The sequence below is a fragment of the Dysidea avara genome, chromosome 3 (genome assembly GCF_963678975.1).
Source record: "Dysidea avara chromosome 3, odDysAvar1.4, whole genome shotgun sequence".
Classification (NCBI taxonomy): domain Eukaryota; kingdom Metazoa; phylum Porifera; class Demospongiae; order Dictyoceratida; family Dysideidae; genus Dysidea; species Dysidea avara.
The window spans coordinates 34,084,496-34,099,749 of record NC_089274.1 but is presented as its reverse complement, the minus strand read 5'-3'; the positions used below and the strand labels follow the sequence as shown (position 1 = coordinate 34,099,749).

The 15,254-nt window shown below is 38.9% G+C and overlaps 1 long non-coding RNA gene across 3 annotated transcripts; it reads left to right on the top strand.

The window, feature by feature from the left end:
* The first annotated feature begins 264 nt into the window (after positions 1-264).
* Positions 265-3,912, top strand: LOC136250798 (uncharacterized). 3 transcript variants are annotated; one of them, XR_010698726.1, is made up of 8 exons: positions 265-524; positions 2,733-2,799; positions 2,868-3,067; positions 3,144-3,236; positions 3,293-3,407; positions 3,463-3,538; positions 3,594-3,651; positions 3,705-3,912. It is a non-coding gene; the product is annotated as an uncharacterized lncRNA (long non-coding RNA). The 3 variants fall into 3 exon arrangements; XR_010698725.1 differs by having other exon boundaries at positions 2,678-2,799; XR_010698724.1 differs by lacking the exon at positions 265-524 and having other exon boundaries at positions 560-2,799.
* The last annotated feature ends 11,342 nt before the right edge of the window (positions 3,913-15,254 follow it).

Below are 15,254 nucleotides of genomic sequence, written 5' to 3'. Positions count from 1 at the left end.
CAAACAACTAATGCACGCAGTTGCACTTAACTAACATCATTTACCCTCAGCAACACTTCAACAATCAAGATATAGAGTAGACTCAAGTAACTACTCTAACAGAGCAATCAAAGCTACAGCTTAGTCACAACTTTTGCTCTACAGTATTTACAGTTTAAAGTTAACTAAATGTAGCCTAAAATCTGATCTCAGACATAGCGAAACTGGAAGCATATACGGATATATACAAAACAGTCATTTTCAGACGTATACGGAGAATATACAGACAAATACAGAGACGGAGCAAGATGGCAGGCCGTATACAGGTGTATAGCTTGCTAATGAACGACGTTACATATACGTGAACGCCTTCTTCTGTTCACATAATTGTGGTCAAGACTGACTGCATTGTGTGAAACGTCGTCAGGGGCGAATCCGCGCTATTGTGACAAAGAACCAGCCGCAGCTACTGATTGACCGGCTGACGCTCGAGTGGCAGTATGGTGCAGCCGAAGCACAGATGGTAGAAGTGACTGATGTTTCGAGTGAGTACTAGTTTGTATTTACAAATATAACAGCAGTTAGCTGCCGTCCTTGTTGAGCTACCAGCGGCCCAACGGGAAGGAAGAATGACTGGTCGAGTTTTGCCCACTTTTGGGTAACTCAGGCACCCTTGTTCGCTTGTCCCTTTTATTCTTTTAGTCAATGGGTCGGAAAAGAGAATGAACAACGGATGAAAAATCATGCGGCTAGCTACACTCAGGAAAAAAAGTCTTTGGGTAACATGCTGCCACAAACAGTGTCATGTAGCTACAGTCTCGGTGGACATGGAACAGACTTAAATGCTACAGATCGTATATTACTTATAATTATTTTCAGTTTATATGAATTTGGTTAGACAATATGAATTCCTAGCCACTCTTTACAAACTTTAGCCAGAGAGATTCTTTGTGATGTACGAAATAGCGTAAGTGACCGATTATCGAACAAAGTTTATACTTCACTTCATAAATATCTCCAGGAAAGTAGTATCAACCTCGACTTTTCACCAGGAGGTAGTGCCTTTCTTGTAGAATACCTCGCGTAAGTTTGAGTAATAGTATCCGATTAGTGTCCGTGTTATAAGTGGATTTCTGCATTCCGTAAAATATGAATTATCGAACACCAATACCTATTATCGAACGCCCATTAATTTGCGTTAATCAATTATCGAACGTTTTGCACCTTTTTTATTGTGGTGACTTCAGTGCACCCTACACACTCTTAATTATTATATCAACGTGTTATCTGAAGTACCATGATACTGTAACTGAAGTATAGTTTTGATACAAGCATGCACTTGTGAGTTACAACAGCGAATCGTTTAGTGTAAAATACGTACAGTGAAAAATCAGCACATTACGACCAATAACACAGTCTTATTATCCTTGTTTACAACAACCCTTTCTGTACAGTCTTCGTGGATACATCTTTTACTCAGGTAAATCACAAACAGTCAGCCCAATTCCGCCGCCAAAGTCACGCTCGAGTTGTACTTCTTTCACGGCGATTCCTGTGTTCTTTTTCTTCATTTCTTCGTCAGTGGTGATGAGTATCAAGACTGCTGTGATGTCCACACATAAACTCTAAAGGATGGAAAGCTCATTAAGAATAGGCTACACTATTGGAATTCTCCATATAAACACCTTACGAGTATGCGGAAAACTTCCGAATACGTTACGTGATTTTTATGTTCGATAATAGGTACCGTTCGATAATAGGTCACTTACGCTATCAGCATCATGGTATTAGTAAATTTGATTCAAGGTGCAAACGTTAGCAGATTCTTGATGGTAGATATTTAGTAGTGGCCCAACACCGCTTCACATAGTAAAACATCTGTTTCTTTGCTGACCCAATGACAAAACAGTGCTCTGGCTGTAGACTAGTTGCTCACCTCCAATCCATATATGGCAGCACACTTCATCTGTTGTCTGAAGAGAAAGTGGCATGGCCACAACAGACTAGTAGAGTCAATCCAATGGTCCCAGCGTAGAATCTGGGCTGGCCTGATTTCTGTGGTCCTGGAACAAAGGTGTAAAATTCCGAGTGGGTAAATGAAGGTGAATCCATGGCAGAATTAAATTTTGTTGAGTCAGTCTGGCAATGCTTACCCCTTCAAAAAGAACAACAGAAGCTTTTACACACGCAGTAGTACACACGGGATTGCTTGAGTGTGGGATTGTAAGGGGTCACTCTTTACACGTACTCATAAAACTGTTGACACGCTTTACTTACCAGTTCTACTCGTCTGGTCTCTTGCATGGGAATTCTGTGGAATGCTCTGCATCTGTGGGAGCTGGTACAATATATTAAGAGACTCATCTGTATCAGATGAGTCCCATACAAATATTAATTATTGTGATATTCCTGTAGTGTGCTTTATTTTAAATCTCTGTACCATGTATTATAAAGTTCCCAGCTAGTTATTAATATAATAACTACAAAAGTGTAACTGTTGCATCTTTGTCTCATCTCTCTTGGGTGTGATGCATGTGACTGGCCTAGCCCAAGCCCAAGACAACATGTGGCCATATATACCCCTTAGCTTTGTGTGCTAATAGTATTGGCAAGAATAAATAATAATTTACTGTAGGTATTGGTATGAATTTTACTTGTGTATACCATGTCCTGTGTACAATATCCTCTACTTATATAGCTGCATGTGGGTCTCAAGAATGCCAAATGATGACACAGGTAATTTTAACTCTTAGGAAGGACGTTGGTGAGCTGTGAAGTCAGATGACCAACATGAAATTGCAGTAAGGGAAAGTCCATGCAGTAAGCCATTATCAATCAGCGTTATTATCACAAGTTTTTAATTTACAACAACTTCATAAATATTATAGGTTTTTTGACTGTTATATTCAATTACTTGCTAACGATTTACGCAAGATGAGAAAGAAAGCTGATGACTATTTTCTTAAGTTGTAGTTTTGTCTTATATCTCTAATTCTGTTCACAGAGCAGCACATCGACACTATGACACCAGCGTTTACAGCGTCAACCATGAAGGAGTGAATGAATCGCACAAACAGTTAAAAAAGAGGTGCACATAAACTACAGATAGTCAGATACTGTAATGTCCAAGCTGTATTATGTTGACTGCATATGTCCTTTCATAGAAGAATTACATGCAGGACATGGACCTAAGAGAAGAGGGACAATGAAAGTAATCAGGTGTTACATGTCCTACTAACCACTGTGGAGATCTGACAGTATGTGTATATGTGTACCCTATAATAATTGGTGACTGTGCACTTATGCAATATAGACTTTGGACTGCCTACATTTTTGAAATGCTGGAACATTGAATAAAGCATTGAAGGAAAGTGGATATTGTCTACTCCTTTGTAAACTCTGTATGATGTACCTGCTTGGGTGATTCAGTAAGTTATTTGTGCTGCACTGACCCTGTGATTCTAGCAATCTTGAATCTTCAAGGTGCACAAGGGCTGAATATCACAGCATGGTACGTGGCGCACTTCAAGAGCATGCAGTTAGTTTGAGAGATACTGATGTGAGTATAGAGTTATACTGTATGGTTTTGCTAATTTTTATCTGCTGCACTACAGCAGTCCCATCAATGACTCCACAAGTTCAATGCACCTACTCACCTTGAAACTGGCGTTGGTAAGTATATTTACAACATGCGAAGTATGAACATTAATGTTAACTATTTGCAGATGAAGAAATGATGTGATTGTTCTCAGTATGAAGAAAGCAAGGATTGTGCTACACAACTCATGCAGTGATGATCAGGCAGAACAGTTATAACTGAAAACTCATTGACTATGAGGTTGTTTTACCTTCATTTTTTTTTCAGTTTCATTATTGTACAACTGTACTTTGTTTTGGCTCACGTGAAATAGCAACAATAAATCAGCGACGTCATTAATTAAAAGGGTATTTCGGAAGGGATATGGCTCGGGATATGGGCTGTTTTGAGGGCAAGGTGTGGGTCTATAGCAGAAGCGCATACAGCCGTATAGAGGATAGTATGCAGCCGTATTGAGGTATGTGTGACTCTGTGTGGGTCTATAATACGATTATACTCGTGACATTTACGGAGGTGCCGTCTAAGTTAAGAGTCCAGATTCGGGACAGACTGATCTAGCTATACGTTTGGGTTGACGCTATACACGTATGTAATCAGTCTTTGTTTATATACGTGTTGTAGACGCTGCTATATACTGATCAGTCCTACTCTCATGATGCCTCTCGTTGCGCTGTGTATTGATAACTTGATTGTTTCATTATATCATGTATAGATAGTTTGTTTCCCAGCCAGGGCCACCGAGAGGATTTGGGCCCAGGGCAAATTTAGAATGTGGGGCCCTATAACCCATAATTTTCAATAAAGAAAAAACAGACAAAAGGATACTGCAAGAACAAGCATAGCTAACTACCTGACTACAACTAAGGCCATACCAAACAAATCTTATGTTTCATGGATTATTTTCCCCCTCAAAGGTGACCCGGCAGGTCGAAAAATAAAAAAAAAGGAAAAAAGAATGGTGCCTGTCAAGTTTATAAACTAACGGAATTAGAGTTTATGTATAATATTGATTTTATCATATGCTGTAGCCTCAAGTGGATCATGAGCACATGGAGTAAATAATAAGGCTATAGGGATGACAAGTACAATGATGGCATCAAGAAAACAGTTCAGATTACATTGTATAGCTAGAAACATAATTATACTGTTTATCGAATATAATATTATGTAAGTTAGATCCATCCATGTGTGGAATTAAGGGTATTAACAAATTCAAGTTTAATATAAGTTAACATCACATGTCAGAACACATCATGTACAAAAAGTCAGCATGCATCATGTACAAAAAACATCAAAGCACATCATGTACAAATGTAAGAAAACAACAGTCCACCCAACGTTCAAAGTTTCCAGAAGGCCTGTACCACGAAAGATGAAATATGAAACAACAGGCAATAAACTTTACCTATCAAATCATTTTCCAAATGCTGGTCACTCCTCAACTGCTTTCCTTCAGGGGGACTAGTATAGAAGGTAGGTGGAGTTTTCTAGCATTTTCCATTAGTAATGAAAAGGCATTCTTTTTTGGGACTTGGACAACACTTTGCCTGACGTGGAATCAGCACTTTCGAAGTATATACAGCAATGTTTACAATTAAATAACCTACAAACACTGATAGGTGCCTCCATAGCTACTTCGTGGACGTCAACAAACTTTTCATCTGCAGAAATCACCACCCTTTTCACTAGTCTCGCGCCCAGACCGCTTTTTTTCTTTTTGTGTGGGGGCGGAGAAAAAAAGGGTCTGGTGGATCTCCAATACATTTTTTGTGCAGCCGGATCTACAACTTTTGGGGATCGTTGATTAGTGGTGATGAATAGCAAAGGCCTGTTAACGAAGCAACAATAGGAAATACGGCGCGCGTACCCAAGGATGTAGCCTTGCAAAGCAAACGCGCGCCGTATTTCCTATTGTTGCTTCGTTAACAGGCCTTTGCTATTCATTATTATTATTATTATTGGGGGTACAGGTAAGGAGGCAAAGCCTGTAAAAACCTGATCTAAACAATCAAACTACTACAAAAATAACTATACAATATCATACTGGTAATCATAATAAAATCTATCGAGGTGTGTCTTAAACAAATTGGTTGAATGAACATTAACTGAATCATATGGGAGTCCATTCCAATCATTTATAATTCTTACTGAATAAAAGTGACGGCGTGGCAAGCAGGTAGCGTGTGGTTTGTAGATCTTTAAATCATGACCTCTTGTTATAGAAGATGATCGAAGGGTAAATAAAGATGAGCTATCCATGTCCAGCATGTTATGAAATAGTCTGTATGTGTGAATTAAGTCCCCTCTACGACGTCGATATCTGAGAGATGGTAAGTTTAGGTGGTTTAATCTGTCAGCATATTGCAAGTCTTTAATTTCGCTCACTAACTTGGTAGCCCTTCTTTGAATTTTTTCAACTGACTGCTGATCAAGTATGAACTGTGGACCCCATATAATATTTCCATATTCTAATATGGGACGAACAAAAGATTTGTACAGTTGGAGTAACACGTTGGTGCTCAAGTACTCAAACGATTTATTAATCACAGCTAGTATACGATTAGCTCTTGCAGTTACTATAGCAGTATGGTTATGAAACTTCAGAGAAGAGTCAACGATGATTCCCAAATCTTTGACTGACTCAGTAGATGTTATAACATTACCGTCAATACAATAATTTCCATAGGAGTGGGTGAGACCTAAATGCAAAACATAACACTTGCTAATATTAAAATTAAGCAACCAGTTTCTCGACCATTCAAACAATATATCAATATCCTCTTGAAGTTGTAAGTAATCGGCTTCACATCTAATTGATCGAAAGATCTTGGCATCATCAGCAAATAGTAAGATTGGGCTGTCCACAGATAACGGAATATCATTAACATATAACAGAAAGAGCAAGGGGCCAAGGACTGAACCTTGGGGAACCCCGCTAGAGACTGTGGACCAACCAGAGTGATCACCATTAAGCACAACTCGTTGCCTTCTACCAGAAAGAAAATTCTGTACCCATCTTAGTAGAGACCCGCCCATGCCATATGCCTTCAATTTCATCAGTAGTCGATTATGAGGGACAGAATCAAACGCCTTTCGGAAATCTAAATATACAACGTCAACAGGATAGCCATCATTAAGTGATTGGGTCCAGTAGTCCATTGCTGTAAGAAGCTGTGTTGTGCACGACCTGCCAGCAATGAAACCATGTTGGCTTGGAGAAAATAAACTGTTAGTGAGCATGTGGTGTGTGATATGATCTTTAATGATTGACTCCAATATTCGGACTATAGGTGACGTTAAACTTATTGGACGGTAGTTATCAGCAGCAGAACGATTTCCCTTCTTGTGAATTGGTGTGACATGGGCGTGTTTCCAACTACTAGGGAGACAGCTACTACTAAGTGACTTTTTAAACAGTATACACAATGGAACACTAAGTTGTAAAGCAGTTTCCTTTAATGAGAGTAGAGGCCAACCGTCAGGTCCTGATGATTTGTTTACATTGATTTTCTCTAACCTGTCAAGTACAATGGATGGTGTTATATCGACATCATTAAGTGTTGGTACTGTGTGATCAAGATGAAATGAAGGTACTGAGGATATATCCTCTCTAGTATATACACTGGCAAAATGATTGTTGAAAACATTAGCCATCTCAGTGTTGGAGTGTGTCATGGAGCCATCAGCATGTTGTAGACAATTGATACTAGACTTTGATTTTAATCTGGAGTTTACATATTTCCAAAATACTTTCTGGTTAGTTTTAATATTGGAGGCGATTTTCTCTTCATATGACTTGCGAAGAGACCTTGTCAAACTACGCAGCTCATTTCTGGCACCACTAATCAACGATCCCCAAAAGTTGTAGATCTGGCTGCACAAAAAATGTATTGGAGATCCACCAGACCCTTTTTTTCTCCGCCCCCACACAAAAAGAAAAAAAGCGGTCTGGGCACGAGACTACCTTTTCACTCTAAAATAAAAAAAAACCTTTTCACTCTTTCCTCTTCCAATTGCGGTGCGACTTTTCTAACAAGAGCTCCAAACGTTTCTTCGCAGGAACATTGTACTATCACTCTATTCTTAATAATTACTAAGCCTCGCTTTAATACAACACTCAACCACTCATTTAAGGACGAGTTTATTGACAAAGAACATTCACCAGCCATGTTGAAATGGTCACGTGATTTACATTTATTTTTGGAAACCGGAAATTGTGACCCGCCGCATCCGTGAAACATAAAATTTATTTGTCATGGCCTAAATAAAGCAAACTAGCTACACTGATAAGTTTCTAACAGCAACAGTTTTAGCATGCAAACTAAGGTAGGTGGCATGTCCCCCAGGAAATTTTTGAAATTAGACTCTCTGAGATTGAATATGAGAGCAATGTTACAAGAACGATCTTAACTAACTAATTACTGTAGCTACTAAACTGCAAACTACTAACTAATAAGCTTGTTGACAGTTTTAGCATGGAAAAAATGCAACCTAGGGGGATCTGGGGGTATGCCGCAGAAAAATGTTGTAAATGAGACTCTGAGATTGAATATAAGAGTGATTTTACAAGAACAGGCTAACTACAACTAACATGTCATTAAGCCATGCGAAACATGTCATTAAACCAGGGGGTCTGGGGGGATTCCCCCAGGAAATTTTAGAAAATTAGACTCTGGGATTAATATGAGAGTGATTTTAATAATTTATCACAGTATAACTATAATTTATTGGATTGTTGTATTAGAGTGATTGCTGTATTAGGGCACCTCAAGTTTGAATCTTACAGCAAGCTTTCTTCCAAACACATACCACATGGGAAATTTTTGTATCCTATATGCCAGACTGATTGTTAACAGCTACTATAACTGAATATTTGCCTGACTGCTGTAATAGGGTGACTGTTCTATTAGAGTATCTCGATCTTATGTAGAAGTCAATAGGTGCCTTATAAGATATATTACGAATAATGGTCTGTTGCACTGGATTGCTATGGATCTCATTGAGCTTGGATAGTATCTCTCATAGGCGGCAGAAAGGGGGGGGCTAGGTAGTCTCGCGTGGCCAGACCGATTTTTTCCGTATATTGGGTGGGGAAAAAAGGGTCTGGTGCAACTCCAATAGCTGTTTACTTCTGAGCCGTCCCCACATTCCGGGGACGCTAATTGAATAATATTGGTCACAAAGGAGGTGCCATGACGTCAGTAAAACTATGAAGTATTCCTACACTCCTGCTCCGGTTGTGAGTCTTGTTACACGATGAGGATTAACTTTCAAGACGCTATAAAAGAGACATCGGAGCAAATTAAGATTCGTTTAAAGGATAAAAAGATCTCTAGTTAACTTACTGACGTCATGGCACCTCTTTTGTGACCAATGTTATTCAATTAGCGTCCCCGGAATGTGGGGACGGCTCAGAAGTAAACAGCTATTGGAGTTGCACCAGACCCTTTTTTCCCCACCCAATATACGGAAAAAAGCGGTCTGGCCACGCGAGACTAGGGGCTAGGGGGCTGAAGCCCCCCCTCAGAATGATATCACACCGAAAGTATCCTTCTTGGAGTGGGGCTGAAAATCGTGATAAAGATCGAGATACTCTAATAGAGCAGTCACTCTAATAAAGCAGTGAGTGTGTAGCGAGCTATGTAAAGACTTTTATGTAGTTTATCAGCTAGAAATGCGTAGCTGGTGAGGTGGAAAGCTATTGTCGGTTGGTTGTGACCTTTTTTTTTGGTCTCACCCTACCAAACCAGAGATATGTCTGGGTCAGCCCAGCCCCCCCTCATATGAACTACTTCCTCCGCCCCTGGTATCTCTTATACTGATGTATCTTCGAGTCTACACTACAGGGGAGATTTACACTGTTGTACGTTCGTTATATGTGTGGATAAGTAGCTATGGGACAGTTACTACTGTATGAGGCCCCCTTGGGGCCCCTTGCAAAGTGGGGCCCAGGGCAAATTGCCCCAGTCCCCCCCCCGTCGGCGGCCCTGTTCCCACCACCTATAGTCTGTACTGTGTTAAGAGTTATATGGATTTATTATAATAATGTGTACTGATGACCAGTTTTTAATCACTAACCATGTGTTACATATTTTATCTTTTTTCCAGGCATTCTCCTTCTTTGCATTGGTAACATTTGGAGCATTGGCAGGCATCATGCTTGTAACAATGTTTCTTATGCGACAACACTCATCAGAAGGTGATAACTGAAGAGGGTTCTTAACTGTTTCTGATAATAGACATGAAGCTTGCTGTATATCCACTAACTTTATAGTATTACAAAAACCACAGTAGATTATTAGCATTGTATTATATATATAGTGTAGTTGATTCGTAGCAATTAATTGTTATTAGTTGATATACTTTCAGGAGTTTTCTGTATATACACACACAGACTCTTCATAAGCATTTACTACAAGTTTACTACAAGTTTACTTTTATTTAACATGTTCATGATTGTCTCAAATTGATGACTGGTTCTTAACAGTGGCAGTCATTAGTTTAGTGTGCAGTGGCAGATCTAGATGTGTTTCTGTGGTTTTAACAGAAACCTCCTTTTTAAATTTAGCAGTCTAACTGGCTTCATTATTGTTGTATTGACAATTTTTCATAGTAAACAACTAATGCATGTAGTTGCACTTAACTAACATCATTTATAGCTATTAAGACCTCAGCAACACTTCGCTTAACAATCGAGATATAGAGTAGACTCAAGTAACTACTCTAACAGAGCAATCAAAGCTACAGCTTAGTCACAACTTTTGACCTTTAGTATTTATATTAAAAATTTGACTTATTGTAATTGTTAATTAAATGTAGCCTAAAATCTGATCTCAGAGCTTCTAAAATCTCAAAAAACTTCAGAAATGTCCTCAGATGCTTTATTTTCAGATGCCTTACCAATTTTCAGAAACCCCCTATTAATATCCTAGATCCACCACTGGTGTGCTAGCTATGTACTGATGGATGTCCATTTAATTTGTCAGTGTTACAGGAAAATTATTCATTTTAGGTGATAATATAATGGTAGAATTTACAAGCTGTTACATCTAACTTGGGTTGTTTTTGTGCAACATGCATGTTTGGATGTTTTGTAACTACAAAGCTGAAATATTACATTGCAGCACCTTAATATTTGTATAAATCACTTATCATCTGCACACATATGTAGCTGTATATGGGCCATTGTTTGATTCACTTGAACTTTTATTCCAGCTGTATTGGAGTAATGCCTTTTCAGTTTTTTTACAACTGGGTAGCTAGCCCCATCTGTCCCATCACCGGTTACAATTTACTACATAATTATATTATTGTAAGTGTCTGCATGATGTCCTATCACAGCTTGTATATCCTTTTAATTTTCAAGGTTAGACTGCAAATTAAAAGGTTTTGCAAAGATATTTTTGAGGATACACAAAGGTGCCACTATATAGGTTGGGATAGAACTTGTGACTTAGTTTTGTTTAGGAAAACCACAAAATGTCCGTTTGGTCAAATAATAGACTGCTGCAGGTTGTGTAGTAACTACAGTAGAAAAAGCTCTTTGAAAAATTATAACTTTTTCTGTAATGGTCATTGAATCTTTAATTGCAGGTGAAGTCAATCACAGTGATAGCAGCATGCACTTGCATGATGCCAATATAATTACTGACTCATGCAGTCAGCAATACCCTCAGTATTATGTGTGTAGACTATGGGGTGCCATTTGTCTCAAAAACCCAAAAATTGAGATCTAAACCAAATATCGACGGCATTTACTAAACATCGACGACATTTGCTAAACATCGACGACATTTGCTAAACATCGATGACATTTACTAAACATCGACGACATTTGCTAAACATCGACGATATTCAGAGCTCCAGCCGGTTTCACAGCAGGACTACCCTGCTTCTGCCAATATCCAAGATGGTGCCCGTCTTGACATCGCCATGAATGGTTTTTGGGGTGGAAGAAGTGAAAGATGTTTTGTGGATGTGCGGGTGTTCAACCCTCTGGCTGCTTCTAATGCGTCCTCATCACTGGCCTCCTGTTATCGGAGGCACGAGAACATTAAGAAACGTGCGTATGCTCAGAGAATTCGTGAGGAGGAGCATGCCTCTTTTACCCCCCTGGTAATGTCTGCCTCTGGTGGTCTGGCTCATGAGGCTTCTGTTTTTTATCAACGCTTGGCTCATCAACTTTCAAACAAGTGGGGCGATGATTACTCTGTTGTCATGGGGTGGTTAAGGTGCTGTCTATCTTTTTCTCTCTTGCGGTCCTCCATACAATGCATCCGCGGAGCCCGCTCATCCATCGGTCACTATGTTAAGACTCCCCCAATTGTGGAGCTGATTCGGGCAGAGTCTCAGTTTGCCGTGGACTAAGAAAGTCCCGGTTTGTCCAGCACAGGCCATTTATGTGCTGGGGGTGGTAGGCAAGGGCAGTCCATCAAGCCCGGGTAAAAAAAAAAAAAAAAAAAAAAAAAAAACGATATTCAGTAACTCAGCTGCTTTCGCGTTTCAATTTTCTGCGGATCCTTTACTATAATAATATTATAGGCGCGTACAATACTAATAATTTCTGATTAGCTGCTTGCGACTGTAGATGAATCATCTGTGGTACTACGTGACTCATTAGGCATTCGTACCTCCTTTAATGCTGCGCATCTATTAAGGTCAATGTTGCTGTGTTGGCGACGAGTTGGACTTAGAGGAAGGAACTCACCTGTGAGGATACGAGGTATGGGGTTAGCCTCTAAAGCTGTAAATGTGACAGCATGTACACTGCACATTTTTCGCTTTTTAATGTTCCAATGACAGAACTCAGTCTGGCAGATCGTTAGAGGCAGACTCTCACGTGAACGAGGGTCTAGAGACTCTATAGCATACAGGATTTGTGCACAATGACAGCTACATACTTTAATTTGTGCATGCGTGGCAGGGGCGTAGCCAGCCAATATTTGATGGTTGGGCATAACATCAACTTAACTACACACACAAGAAACACGCTCACTTTCATGTGAGACTTTATCAAAGAAAAATATGAAAAGTGTATGCACACAAGGCCTACAGCTACCTATGCTATAGTGTAAACAAATGTTGCTTGCATGCATGAGAACATTTTACTAGCTGTAGCTATGCTATTCTATTACTTGTAGGGTATGCATCCACTGACGATCGTCGTAGCTGAGTATCACGTGACATTAAACTGCTGAACCTACAAGAACCAACAACGTAAATAGTTCATCACATATTTACTACAATCAACTGGCAGTATAGCTTACAGACCAACCACCACAGCGATATGCAATGCTTTTCAAGTAAATGCCACATGGCCCCAAATGAAGGCCGGGGGGCGCTAATTTATGAACTATAATGAGTCCATAGATAATCACAAATATGAGCATGCCAGGAAAGCTTCGTCCCAGACTTATAGCAGCCAATGTACATTTTGCATGTATCTGGTGTAAACCACAACTTGGTTAATCAGTACAAATTGTGCACGTGACACTTTATAATGACTTGACCTTTTCTCCATTTCCAGCTCCATTTGCATCTGCTATTATTGTTATATAGAAGAGTACGTTTTCCCGTTTTCTTTCATCAGCAGTAAAAAAGTTAGGCTATGGTGTTTTCCTTATCAAAAAATACGCTTGACAAGCCGGTCCACTGAAATGAAATCTTTTGCTGCCAGCACCATCCGCACTGAATCCTACTGACGATTATCACTAACTAGGGTAATAGACTTCTTGGCCTTATTAAACAGACCTTTTCGGATATTTCTGTAGATTCATTTACATGTTTATACAAATCAATAGTACGTCCTATTTTAGAATATGGTAACTTGGTTTGGGGACCTTACTATAAAACAGACATCCAAAAATTAGAAAAAATCCAACGGAAAGCAACTAGAATGATCAAATCTATAAGAAATCTTGATTACGAGGAACGATTGAAAGTACTTAACTTGCCATCATTACATTATAGACGTTATAGAGGTGACATGATTGCTGTCTACAATATGCTACATGATAAGTATGATATAGACCATTCTGATTTTTTTACTTTTTCATCCATTACCCATACCAGAGGTCATACATTTAAGCTATTTAAATATTTTTCAAGAACAGATGCTAAGAAATATTTTTTTACAAGAAGAGTTGTTGAACCATGGAATAATTTACCCCAAGAAGTAGCATGTGCAGCATCAGTTGATGATTTTAAGAAATTGATTGACCAATATTCATCTAACACTATGTATAAATGTATGTAATTAGTCTACTTGTACTTTTTTTACCTGTTGATCAGGTCTAACAGGCTGTTTAGCCTTATAAATTACCTGTAATAAATAATAATAATAATAACTGTAACTTAGAGGTACAGTACCACGCTTCGACTCCATTTTAAATTTCGAATTTAAACCGCGCCAAGGAGCGTGGCACGTGCGTCTACATGAGTGTAATTATAGGGACTTTCCAAGGGATTTTCTGCGAAATGGATCACGTGATACACCATCTATCTCGATCCCTTTTTCGAAGTCAAAGGTTCAACAAATGAAGTACACGTTTACGCTTTACAGTATTAAAGTAGGGTGTTTTGTGTGCTGCTGTGAATCCTCGCGTGAATCTTAAGCTACTTGTGATGGTTGGGCAAGAAACTGTGATGGTTGGGCAAATGCCCGCCCATGCCCACCCTTGGCTACGCCACTGATGCGTGGTGTATGTTGGGTTGCCTTGTGTGGCCAGACCAATTGGGTAGGGAGAAGAAGGGATCTAGTACTGCAGTTCAAATCTTGGTTTATACTGGTCTTGACACTACCCATTTACATGTAGTGTTATTACGTGGCAATTTAAATTAGTTGTTTCATGGGCTTGACTGTCCCAGGTGAATAACCACCTAACATATTTTCAAAACCTAGCTCAAAAATCCACTATATGTATATGGCTGCAAATGAGTTGTTGTCTCATTGATACCATACTCCATTCTTGTATTTTGTTTTTACACTTTTATATGCCAACCTAGATTTGTTTCCTGTTAGTGCAGTGATGTACTATTATCATACTATAATAAATATTTGTGACAAAATCAGTCTTATATATGCACAAGCCTATCTTCATATGGCCATCAATACAGCATTTTAAAAATGTGTATGCATCACTTCGTATACTTTACCTACACTGCTGTACCATACGCAAGAAAATTTTGATACAAGAAAAAGTTGATGAATTCACATTTCAGCAGATTTGATGAATAAAATGTTGACGAAATCAAAAAATTGTAGACAAAACCTGTACTTTTAAAGACATTTGACGAACTTAAGTTTGATGAATTTAATTGATTCGTCAATTTTATTACATTTTTCTATTGTCAAAATTTCCTTGCGTACGGTATGCAAGGTGACTAATGTATTGTGAATGCTAGCTAGCTATTGACCTTCTTACGTGTCTTAATACGATACAACAAACAGTCATCTGCAAATTAGGCGACAAGTAGATTTAATACAGCTGGGAAAGTCATTTATAAAAACAAGAACAGTAAGGGGCCCAATACAGAGCACTGAGGTACTCCACTGGTAACGTTGACAGCTTCTGAAATAGAACCATCACAAAAAACTTACTATTTATGGTTGGTTAAAAAAGACCAAATACAGTTAATTGTCTCTCTGGTAATTCCATAGTACCTTAACTTTAACAGT